Below are 12,439 nucleotides of genomic sequence, written 5' to 3'. Positions count from 1 at the left end.
AGGTTCTGTGATACTTCTGGGCCTCATCTTTAAAACTGTCATGATAACTACACCCAAAGAACCTGAAGGAAAGGACCCTGAAAGCAATAAACATATTGAAGTGCCCTAGCCACTGGTCTTGTGGAGTATGGTTGCATCTGTTCCAATTTTATAAGGCTTTCTTGAGATGCCGAGTAATCTCAGTGCACAGTTTATGGGTCAGAGGTACCTACATACCTCAAGTCATTGATACTATGTACCTTGATGGGATCAGGTTAGTCACAAGATACAATGTCTTGTGAATTTTTTGATGTACACTGTGACTATGTAGCTGTTTTCACAGGTAGGTCACAACAGGGGAACCCATTTCGCTGATCTCTGGTGTTCCCTGAGCTTGTCTTCTGGGTTTATGAAAGAATTAACTGTATATGATGAAGAATTATAGGTGATCTTTAGGGTACTGGAGCTAATGAAATGTGTTTGGACCCCAAAATTCCTCATATTCTCCAACTTCGTGAGCACCCTTCACCCTCTGCAATGTATGTACATAGCAGATATGGTAGTCCATTATATTCAGGATCCACTTCTTGTAGCAAGGTTTGGGAAGATGGTGTCTTCCTTCTGGGTACCAGAGAACATGATAATTCAGGAAAATGAATTAGCAGTCACAGCAGCCAAAGAGGCATATAGTGATAATCAGATGGTTCAGTGTGTGTTTTTTCTCAGTGCTATCACCTTGAAGTGGAGGAGTCATGCAGGGATGGAAAGAAGAACAGCTCGACATTACAGACAATAAGCTGTAGCTAGTAAAGTTAGCAGTGCATACCGCCATTCAGCTATACAGATAATGTAAAGTCCTTCTAAGTCATCTTCATTTAGTACACAGTGCTACGATACATGGCTTTGTGTTCCAGTGAGAGGTCCCTCCAATGTGTGGTGCTTGTGACTGACGGATCACATTGTGGCACATTTTGGTTGACACTGTTTTATTTTCAGATAAGAGGACAGTGGCTAATTTACATGCAGATGAGTCCACTGTTCTCCACTGACAATGAGACAAACATGGGACAAACTTTAACATTCTGCGAAATATCCGACTGGCTCCCTAAAATATTAGAGAGGAGTTTCTGATGTGTTATCAGGGTGGCTGCCTTATACAACCTTGTGTGTGTGTGTGTGTGTGTGTGTGTGTGTGTGTGTGTGTGCGTGTGTGCGGCTTCAATTTTAGGAAACGTACACAAATTTAGTTTTAAATGGGCACCTAAAGTACAAGATGATTATTTTCTTTGCTGACCCAACAGTCTGTTATTTTTACTTCTTTTCTTAAAATATCATTCCTTTATAGCAGGCTGCATCTGTATCCTTTATCTCTTCTCACAGAGGTAATATATGTATGTGTTGTTGCAACAGTTCAATTTGAACTGAGAGCTCCTCCATATGTTTGTTATTTTTTAATGTTAAAATGGCATTTAGGTATTGCTGTAATCTCAAGTTGCAAAAAGTTTTATTTCCCTGTGGATGCAAAGACATTATCATTATGGGACAGTTATGTACACAGATGCATTATCAGATCTAGTAAGCTGCAGTGGAGGCAGTCACAAAGCTAGTAAGGAGCAGTAGTTCTTTATTGTTTGTGTAAAATATTTTGGGCATCATGTGCCACAGGCTTCAAATTTTATTCCATTTATCAAAATTTTAGCTCTTAGCACTGCGGTAATTAGATTAGGAAATGAGACACTTAAAGTAGCAAATGAGTTTTGCTATTTGGGGAGCAAAATAACTGATGATGATCGAAGTAGAGAGGATATAAAATGTAGACTGGCAATGGCAAGGAAAGCATTTCTGAAGAAGAGAAATTTATTAAAATCAAGTATAGATTTAAGTGTGAGGAAGTCGTTCTAGATTAAAACTGAAGAAATTGCAAAAAGGTGTGCATTTAAGGAGATGGGATGTGGATAAACTGACTAAACCAGAGGTTGTACAGAGTTTCAGGGACAGCATTAGGGAACATTTGACAGGAATGGGGGAAAGAAATACAGTAGAAGAAGAATGGGTAGCTCTGAGGGATGAAGTAGTGAAGGCAGCAGAGGATCAAGTAGGTAAAAAGACAAGGGCTAGTAGAAATACTTGAGTAACAGAAGAAATATTGAATTTAATTGATGAAAGGAGAAAATATAAAAATGCAGTAAATGAAGCAGGCAAAAAGGAATACAAACGTCTCAAAAATGAGATCGACAGGAAGTGCAAAATGGCTAATCAGGGATGGCTAGAGGACAAATGTAAGGATGTAGAGGCATGTATCATTAGGGGTAAGATAGATAGTGCCTACAGGAAAATGAAAAGAGACCTTTGGAGAAAAGAGAGCCACTTGTATGAATATCAAGAGCTCAGATGGAAACCCAGTTCTAAGCAAAGAAGGGAAAGCAGAAAGGTGGAAGGAGTATATAGAGGGTCTATGAAAGGGCAGTGTACTTGAGGACAATATTATGGAAATGGAAGAGGATGTAGATGAAGATGAAATGAGAGATACGATACCGCGTGAAGAGTTTGACAGAGCACTGAAAGACTGGAGTCGAAAAAAGGCCCCGGGAGTAGACAACATTCCATTAGAACCACTGACGGTCTTGGGAGAGCCAGTCCTGACAAAACTCTACCATCTGGTGAGCAAGATGTACGAGATAGGCGAGATACCCTCAGACTTCAAGAAGAATATAATAATTCCAATCCCAAAGAAAGCAGGTGTTGACAGATGTGAAAATTACCGAACTATCAGTTTAATAAGTCACAGCTGCAAAATACTAACACGAATTATTTACATACGAATGGAAAAACTGGTAGAAGCCGATCTCGGGGAAGATCAGTTTGGATTCGGTTGAAATGTTGGAACACGTGAGGCAATACTGACCTTACGACTTATCTTAGGAGAAAGATTAAGGAAAGGCAAACCTACGTTGCTAGCATTTGTAGACTTAGAGAAAGCTTTTGACAATGTTGACTGGAATACTCTTTTTCAAATTCTAAAGATGGCAGGGGTAAAATACAGGGAGTGAAAGGCTATTTACAATTTGTACAAAAACCAGATGGCAGTTATAAGAGTCGGGGGGCATGAAAGGGAAGCAGTCGTTGGGAAGGGAGTGAGACAGGGTTGTAACCTCTCCCCGATGTTATTCAATCTGTATATTGAACAAGCAGTAAAGGAAACAAAAGAAAAATTTGGAGTAGGTATTAAAATCCAGGGAGAAGAAATAAAAACTTTGAGGTTCGCCGATGACATTGTAATTTTGTCAGAGACAGCGAAGGACTAGGAAGAGCAGTTGAACAGAATGGACAGTGTCTTGAAAGCAGGATATAAGATGAACATCAACAAAAGCAAAACGAGGATAATGGAATGTAGTCAAATTAAGTCGGGTGATGCTGAGGGAATTAGATTAGGAAATGAGACACTTAAAGTAGTAAAGGAGTTTTGCTATTTGGGGAGCAAAGTAACTGATGATGGTCGAAGTAGAGAGGATATAAAATGTATACTGGCAATGGCAAGGAAAGCGTTTCTGAAGAAAAGAAATTTGTTAACATCGAGTATAGATTTAAGTGTCAGGAAGTCATTTCTGAAAGTATTTGTATGGAGTGTAGCCATGAATGGTAGTGAAACATGGACGATAACTAGTTTGGACAAGAAGAGAATAGAAGCTTTCGAAATGTGGTGCTACAGAAGAATGCTGAAGATTGGATGGATAGATCATGCAACTAATGAGGAGGTATTGAACAGAATTAGGGAGAAGCGGAGCTTGTGGCACAACTTGACTAGAAAAAGGGATCGGTTGGTAGGACATCTCCTGAGGCATCAAGGGATCACAAATTTAGCATTGGAGGGCATTGTGGAGGGTAAAAATCGTATAGGGAGACCAAGAGATGAGACCAGGTTCAGAAGGATGTAGGTTGCAGTAGATACTGGGAGATGAAGAAGCTTGAACAGGATAGATTAGCATGGAGAGCTGCATCAAACCAGTCTCTGGACTGAAGACCACAACAACAACAACAGCTCTTAACTCTAGAGTCATGACCTTGGTCTACACAGCTGTTGCATGTAACGTATTCCAAAATCTCCTTGCGAGGAAGTTTACCTTTCTGCATGAACAAACAATTTTTTTTCTGCTAACAAATAGAGAAGTCCATTGAACATCATCTTCTGAAGACTTGACTAGTTACTGTTATGTATGCGGGTGGTTTGAAAAGTTCTTGAAATCACCAGGAGAGGTCAGCACTAGCAACGAGTGGGTCATGTGATTTTCATTGGACTGTTGCCTGTAAACACATGCCATGCCAGTGCTCTTGGAAGAGAGCTGAGAGAGCTGCAATAGTAATGTGGCTCTGTTGTTGTTCCTGCATAGTGATTCATGAAGATGCAAAAAATTGAGATTCGAGCAGTGATTAAGTATTTCATAAAGAAAGGTGTGAAAGCAAAGGACATTCATGTCAATTTCCAGAATACACTGGGAGACTCTGCTCCTTCATATTCAGCTGTTGCCAAGTGGACAAATGAATTTAAATTTGGTCAGGAGAGCTTAGATGATGATCCGCTCAGCCATTGACCAAGATGTGACTACTCCAGTAATCATTGCAAAAGTGCACAAAATGGTCATGGAGGATCACTGGTTGAAAGTGTGTGAAATTGCTCATGCTTGCCATATGTCATCTGAAAGGGTATATCACATTTTAACTGTAGAATTAGAAATGAAAAAATTATCTGCAAGATGGGTGCTGTGACTCTTGATGCTGGATCAAAAACACTTGAGAATGGACATATCAGAACAATGTTTGGCCTATTTTAGGAGAAATGAACAAGATTTTTTTGCACCAGTTTGTGACCACAGGTGAAACTGGGGTGCACCACTATACCCCAAAAACAAAACAACAGTTGAAGCAGTGGAAACATACTGATTCTCTGTCACTAAAGAAAGCAAAGACAATTCCATCGGCGGGAAAGGTCATAGCATCAGTGTTCTGGGATGCAAAGTGGCTTCTGTTTGAAGGTTATCTTCCCACTGGGCAAAAAATTACTGGAGAATACTGTACGAACCTCCTGGACAAATTGCAACAAAAAATACGTGAAAAAAGGCCAAGTCTAGCAAGGAAGAAAGTCATCTTCCATCAAGACAATGCACATCTACACAAATGTGCCATCGCCATGGCAAAATTATATGAACTAATGTATTAATTGTTGCCACACCCACCTTATTCACCTGATATGGCTCTGTCAGGCTTCCATCTCTTCCCAAAACTGAAAATTTTTCTTTGTGGTTGAATATTCACTTTAAACAAAGAATTGATAGGCGGGGTTGACAACTATTTTGCAGGTCTGGAGGAAACTCATTTTCAAGATAGGATCAAGGCACTGGAACATCATTAGACCAAGTGAATTAATCTACAAGGGGACTACATTGAAAAATAAAAAACATTTCAGTAATTTAAGTACTTTTTGTCTATTCCATTCCGAGAACTTTTGAAACCACCCTCATAGGAAATACAAACTCTGACAATAAAGTTCGGTGAATGAAGTCGGAACGGTTGATTGGGCAACACTGGCGACTCTGCATAGTGGCCAGCGTGAAAATCTGTCCCCACCATAGTTCAATTGAGCGTCATGTGTGTTCAGTGTTACACCTGTTGGATGAAGTGCTTGTTTAGTGTGATGGCTCTGAGCTGAGAACAGGGCAATGAGCGAGCAAAGGATCAACTTAAAGTTTTGTTATAAGCTGGCAATACACTGGAAAAAATGCATGCAATGCTAGTATGCTGGGGATGGGGATGAGACACTGTCCATGAAGTGTGCGTATGAGTGGTTTTTCCATTTTTAGGAGGCCGGGAAAGTGTTTGACAATCCACGTAGTGGACGACCAATGATCGCCGTCACTGACAAAAACATTGAAAAACTAAGGACATTAATCATTAACGACCGTCAATTAACTGTGCACATGACAGCGGATGAACTGCAGGTTAACTGTGAAACTCTGTGACAAATGCTTACCCAGGAGTTAGGGAAGAGGGAATCATCTTGTCATCTTGTGCCATATCACTTGACTGACGATCAGAAGCAGGCACGTTTAGCGACTTCACAGGATTTCGTCAAAACGGTGGATGCCACACCCAATTTCTAGAACTGTATTGTTGCTGAGGATGAAACCTAGTGTCTCTGGTATGACCGTGAAGTGAAACAGCAAAGCATGGAATGGCATTCTCCGACATCACCTTGTCGGAAAAAGGTCAGAGCTGAAAAATTACACATCAAAATGATGCTAGTCACCTTTTTCGATAGTCAAGGCATTATCCACAAGGAATTTCTACCTAATTGAATGGCACTGAACGCTGCACAGTACATTGAAATTTTGACCCATTTCATGCAATGTGTACACAGGGTACAACCACAGTATGGACAACAAGATTCCTGGTTTTTTATTCATGACAACACTCACCGACAGACAGCCAACATTGTCAAACAGTTCCTGGCAAAATAGGGGGTGGTGCTACTTGAACATCCACCATACCCACTGGTTCTCAATCCTCCAGACTACTAATTATTCCCTCGACTAAAACTCGCTTTGAAACAAAAGAGGGTTTATGATATTCCTGACATGCAACGAAATGTGACACAGCTTTTGAACACCATTCCAAAGGAAGACTTAATGCAAAGTTGCCAGGAAATGTATCGCAGAGCTAAGTGGTGCATAGTTATGGGAGGTGACTATTTTGAAGGACAGTTAGGTAACTGTACTTCATAGTTCATCTATGTTAATGTTACAGGACTATTCACAGAACTTCATTATCAGTGGTTGTGTGTTATTAGCAAACATTAGAGAAATGTTGAAATACACTCCTGGAAATTGAAATAAGAACACCGTGAATTCATTGTCCCAGGAAGGGGAAACTTTATTGACACATTCCTGGGGTCAGATACATCACATGATCACACTGACAGAACCACAGGCACATAGACACAGGCAACAGAGCATGCACAATGTCGACACTAGTACATTGTATATCCACTTTCCGCAGCAATGCAGGCTGCTATTCTCCAATGGAGACGATCGTAGAGATGCTGGATGTAGTCCTGTGGAACGGCTTGCCATGCCATTTCCACCTGGCGCCTCAGTTGGACCAGCGTTCGTGCTGGACGTGCAGACCGCGTGAGACGACGCTTCATCCAGTCCCAAACATGCTCAATGGGGGACAGATCCGAAGATCTTGCTGGCCAGGGTAGTTGACTTACACCTTCTATAGCACGTTGGGTGGCATGGGATACATGCGGACGTGCATTGTCCTGTTGGAACAGCAAGTTCCCTTGCCGGTCTAGGAATGGTAGAAGGATGGGTTCGATGACGGTTTGGATGTACCGTGCACTATTCAGTGTCCCCTCGACGATCACCAGAGGTGTACGGCCAGTGTAGGAGATCGCTCTCCACACCATGATGCCGGGTGTTGGCCCTGTGTGCCTCGGTCGTATGCAGTCCTGATTGTGGCGCTCACCTGCACGGCGCCAAACACGCATACGACCATCATTGGCACCAAGGCAGAAGCGACTCTCATCGCTGAAGACGACACGTCTCCATTCGTCCCTGTCGCGACACCACTGGAGGCGGGCTGCACGATGTTGGGGCGTGAGCGGAAGACAGCCTAAAGGGGTGCGGGACCGTAGCCCAGCTTCATGGACACGGTTGCAAATGGTCCTCGCCGATACCCCAGGAGCAACAGTGTCCCTAATTTGCTAGGAAGTGGCGGTGCGGTCCCCTACGGCACTGCGTAGGATCCTACGGTCTTGGCGTGCATCCGTGCGTCGCTGCGGTCCGGTCCCAGGTCGACGGGCACGTGCACCTTCCGCCGACCACTGGCGACAACATCGATGTACTGCGGAGACCTCACGCCCCACGTGTTGAGCAATTCGGCGGTACGTCCACCCGGCCTCCCGCATGCCCACTATACGCCCTCGCTCAAAGTCCGTCAACTGCACATATGGTTCACGTCCACGCTGTCGCGGCATGCTACCAGTGTTAAAGACTGCGATGGAGCTCCGTATGCCACGGCAAACTGGCTGACACTGACGACGGCAGTGCACAAATGCTGCGCAGCTAGCGCCATTCGACGGCCAACACCGCGGTTCCTGGTGTGTCCGCTGTGCCGTGCGTGTGATCATTACTTGTACAGCCCTCTCGCAGTGTCCGGAGCAAGTATGGTGGGTCTGACACACCAGTGTCAATGTGTTCTTTTTTCCATTTGCAGGAGTGTAGATGCACTTTTAAATTTGTTCTGCCACTTCTTTGGTGCTTTTATAGGGATAAGATACAAAAGATTTGTAGTTGTGGTCTTCTGTCCGAAGACTTGGTTGATGCAGCTCTCCATGCTACTCTTTCCTTGGCAAGCCTCCTCATCTCTGAATAACTACTGCAAGCTACATGCTTCTGAATCTGCTTACTTTAATTATCCATTGGTCTCACACTATGATTTTTGCCTCTCCCCCCAGCAAGTATTTCCCTTGCTCTCTCAGAATGTATCCTATCAACCGATCACTTCTTCTAGTAAGGTTGTTCCACAAATTTCATTTCTCCCCCTTTCTGTTCAGTAACTCATCATTAGTCACTTCATCTACCCATATAATCATCAGCATTCTTCTGTAGCACCCCATTTCAAAAGTCATTCACATTGGTGACAATTCATTCATCACTGTCATAACAGTTTCACTTCCATATGTGGCTACACTCCATAAATAGGCTTCCTGGCACTTAAATCTATATTCAATGTTAACAAATTTCTCTTCTTGACAAACGTTTTTCTTGCCATTGTAAGTTTATATTTTTTATGCTCTGTGCTTTGGCCATCATCAGTTACTTCGCTGCTCAAATAACAAAACTCATCTATTGCTTTAAGTGCCTCATTTCCTAACCCAATTCCCTCAGCATCACCTGATTTAATTTGACTACATTCCATTATCCCTTTTTTCCCCTCTTGTTGACGTTAAACTTATATCCTCCTTTCAAGATGCTGTCCATTCAATTTGAATTCTCTTTAAAGTCCTTTGCTGACTTAACAGAATTACAATTTCATCAACAAACCTCCAAGTTTTTACTTTTTCCTCCAGAACTTTAATTCCTGCTTCAATTTTTTTCTTTGGTTTCCTTTACTGCTTGCTCAATATACAGATTGAATAATATCATGGATAGGATACAACACTGTCACACTCCCGTCTCAACCACTGACACTTGACTCTAATAACTGGTGTTTGGTTTCTTCACAAGTTGTAAATAGCATTTTGCTCCCTGTATTTTAGCCCTTCTACCGTCAGAGTTACAAACAAAATATCTCAGTAAATGTTGTCAAAAGCTTTCCCTAAGTCTGCAAGTGCTGCTAACATAGGTTTGCCTTTCCTTAACCTACCTTCTAAGAGAAGTCATAGCATCAATATTGCCTTGCATATTTCTACATTTATTCAGAATCCAAAATAATCTTCCCTGATGTCAGCGTCTATCAATATCTCCATTATTCTCTAAAGAATTCATGTTAGTATTTTGCAACCATGACTTATAAACTGATAGTTTGGTAATATTCACACCTGTCATTGCCTGCTTTCTTTGGAATTGGAACTATTATATTCTTCTTGAAGTCTGAGAGCCTCTCTCCTATCTTGTACTTCTTGCACACCAGATGGAAGAGTTTTGTCATGACTGGCTCTTCCAAGGCCTGACACAATGTAATATACTTCCGAGGCCTTGTTTCAACTTAGACTTTTCAGTGCTCTGTCAAATTGTTCTTCCAGCATCATATCTCCCATCTCATCTTCATCTATGTCCACTTTCATTTCTATAATATTGCCCTCAAGTACATTTACCTTGTACAGAGCCTCTACATACTCCTTCACCTTTCAGCTTTCCTTTATTTGCTTAGGATTGGTTTTCCATCTGAGCTTTTGACATACATACAGCTGCTTCTCTCTCCAAAGGCTTCTTTTTAATTTTCCTGTAGGCAAGCATCTATCTTGCCTCTACATCCTTACATTTGTCCTGTAGCCATTTCTGCTTAGCCCTTTTGCACTTCCTGTCAATCTCAATTTTTAGACGTGTGTATTCCCTTTTGCCTTATCTATTTACTGCAGTGTTACATTTTCTCCATCAATTAAATTCAGTATCTCCTGTGTTATCCAAGTATTTCTACTAGACTTCATATTTTTACCTATTTGATCCTCAGCTGCCTACACTCTTTCATCTCTCAAAGCTACCCATTCATCTTCTATTTTATTCCTTTCCCCAGTTCTTGTCAATCATTTCCTAATGCTCCCTCTGAAACTCTCACCAACCTCTGGTTCTTTCAACATATACAGGTCCCATTGACTTAATTTCCTATCTTTTTTCAATTTCTTCAGTTTTAATCTACAGTTCATAATCAGTAAATTGTGACCAGTGCACACATCTGCCCCTGGTAATGTCTTACAACTTAAAATCTGGTTCAGAAATATCTTTCTAATCATTATATAATCAGTCTGAAGCTTTCCAGTGTCTACAGGTCTCTTCACATGAACAAACTTCTTTCATAATTCTTAAACAGAGTAGTAGTGATGTTTAAAGTATGCTCTTTACAAAATTTTACCAGGCAGCTCCCTGTTTCTTTTGTTTCCCCCAGTCGAGATTTACGTACAGTTTTTACTTCTCTGCCATTTTCTTCTATCGAATTCTAGTCTGCAGTCGCTATCTGAATAATTTCTTGCATCCATAATACATTTCTTCAATCTTTTCATTAGCTACAGAGGTAGTTGGGATATAAACTTGTACTACTCTGGTGGGTGTGTGCTTCATGTCTATCTTGGCTACAATAATTCATTCACTATGCTGTTCATAGTAGCTTGCCCACAATCATATTTTCTTTTTCATTATTAGACTGACTCCTGCATCATCCCGTTTTGTATTTATAATCCTGTATTCACCTGGCCAGAAGTCCTGTTCCTGCTGACACCAACCTTTGCTGATTCCCAGTATATCTAATTTTAACCAATCCATTTCCATTTTTAAATTTTCCAGTGTACTTGCCCAATTAAGGGCTCTAACATTCCCCGCTCTAACCTGTAGCATCATCTCCTGATGACAGCCTCCCCCTGAGTAGTCCCCACCCAGGTATACAAATGGGGGACTATTTTACCTCTGAAATATTTTGTCTAAGTGGGTGCTACCATTAGTTAACCATACAGTAGAGCTTTATGCCCTCAGGAAAAATTACAACTGTAGTTTCCCTTGCTTTCAGCTTTTCACAGTACCAGAACAACAAGACCAGTTTGATTGTGTTACAAGGCCAGATCAGTAAACCATCCAGATTGTTGTCCCTGCAACTACTAAAAAGCCTACTGCCCATCTTGAGAAACCACACTTTTGTCTAACCTTTCAACAGATACCCCTCCTTTGTGGTTACACCTAGAGTACTGCTAACTGTATCGCTGAGGTGTGCAAGCCTACCCACCAGTGGCAAGGTCCAGGGTGGTGGTGGTGGTGGTGGTGGTGGTGGTGGTGGTGGTGGTGGTGGTGGTGGTGGTGGGGGGGGGGGGGGAGATGACATATGAATGAAACCACTCAGTGAGATTTCCTTGTTCCATTTATAAATATTGTGAATTAAATTCTCTCGTGCAGTATACAGTGGCTTTAAGGTGCGCACGCAGGTTATTAACAAATTATGTTGTGACAGTGATGTTTTAAGAATCAGTCAAATGTTCAAAAAGGTTTTACAGTTACGCAGAGTGATAAAAGTACTTATTGTTAGAATGCACCTGGACGGGTCAACTGTGTCACTTCAGGCTACAGTTTATTAGGTCATAACAGATCTCTTTCCAAACAAAGTTATGTTTATTACAAAGTCTCCCAATAAACTACAAAAACTGCTTCACATATTATATTGTGTGTTTGTTATTGGACAGCCAGTAACGATTGACCACAGCTCAATCAGCTACCAGTCTTCATTGCTGAAGTACCAGGACACGAGCGAGTCACATATTCAGCTTTTCCTCCTGATGTTTGAAGTTTAATTCTCAGATTATTAGTAGTAGGATAGAAGGGGTGTGTACATGAAGATGCAAATGCAGGAGGAGCTGGCCGCAGTTTGCAAGCAGCTGGAGATGATTGTGGCCACAGTAAGACATCTGGAGGCATGTTCCAGCTTACCCAATGTAGGACTTCTGCACTCACTGCAGCACGAGTTGTCATTCAAAGTGGAGATTCCATGTGGAGGCTGGTCATATTGCCTTGCCCATTCACTGTGTGAGAGCAAAGGTGGCCACTCGTTCAGCAAGGTCTGAGCAGGCACATGGGGGGGAGTAGTTTACTACTTATTGGTAGCACCAATGTTAGGCACATTATGGAGCACCTTGGGGAGATAACATACAGTGTCCAAAATAATTCCAATGTGCTCTCTGTGTGTCTGTCAGAGGTCCTCATCC

The 12,439-nt window shown here is 41.8% G+C and overlaps 1 protein-coding gene across 13 annotated transcripts in view; it reads left to right on the top strand.

Annotated features, from left to right (window-relative positions):
* Positions 1-12,439, top strand: part of LOC126297741 (uncharacterized) — a 387,999-nt gene that overhangs the window by 357,671 nt on the left and 17,889 nt on the right. The gene's annotated exons all lie outside the window — the stretch shown is intronic.

The sequence above is a fragment of the Schistocerca gregaria genome, chromosome X, assembly GCF_023897955.1.
Source record: "Schistocerca gregaria isolate iqSchGreg1 chromosome X, iqSchGreg1.2, whole genome shotgun sequence".
NCBI lineage: Eukaryota > Metazoa > Arthropoda > Insecta > Orthoptera > Acrididae > Schistocerca > Schistocerca gregaria.
Note: the sequence above shows the minus strand (reverse complement) of the source record. Positions and strands in the feature narration are given on the sequence as shown.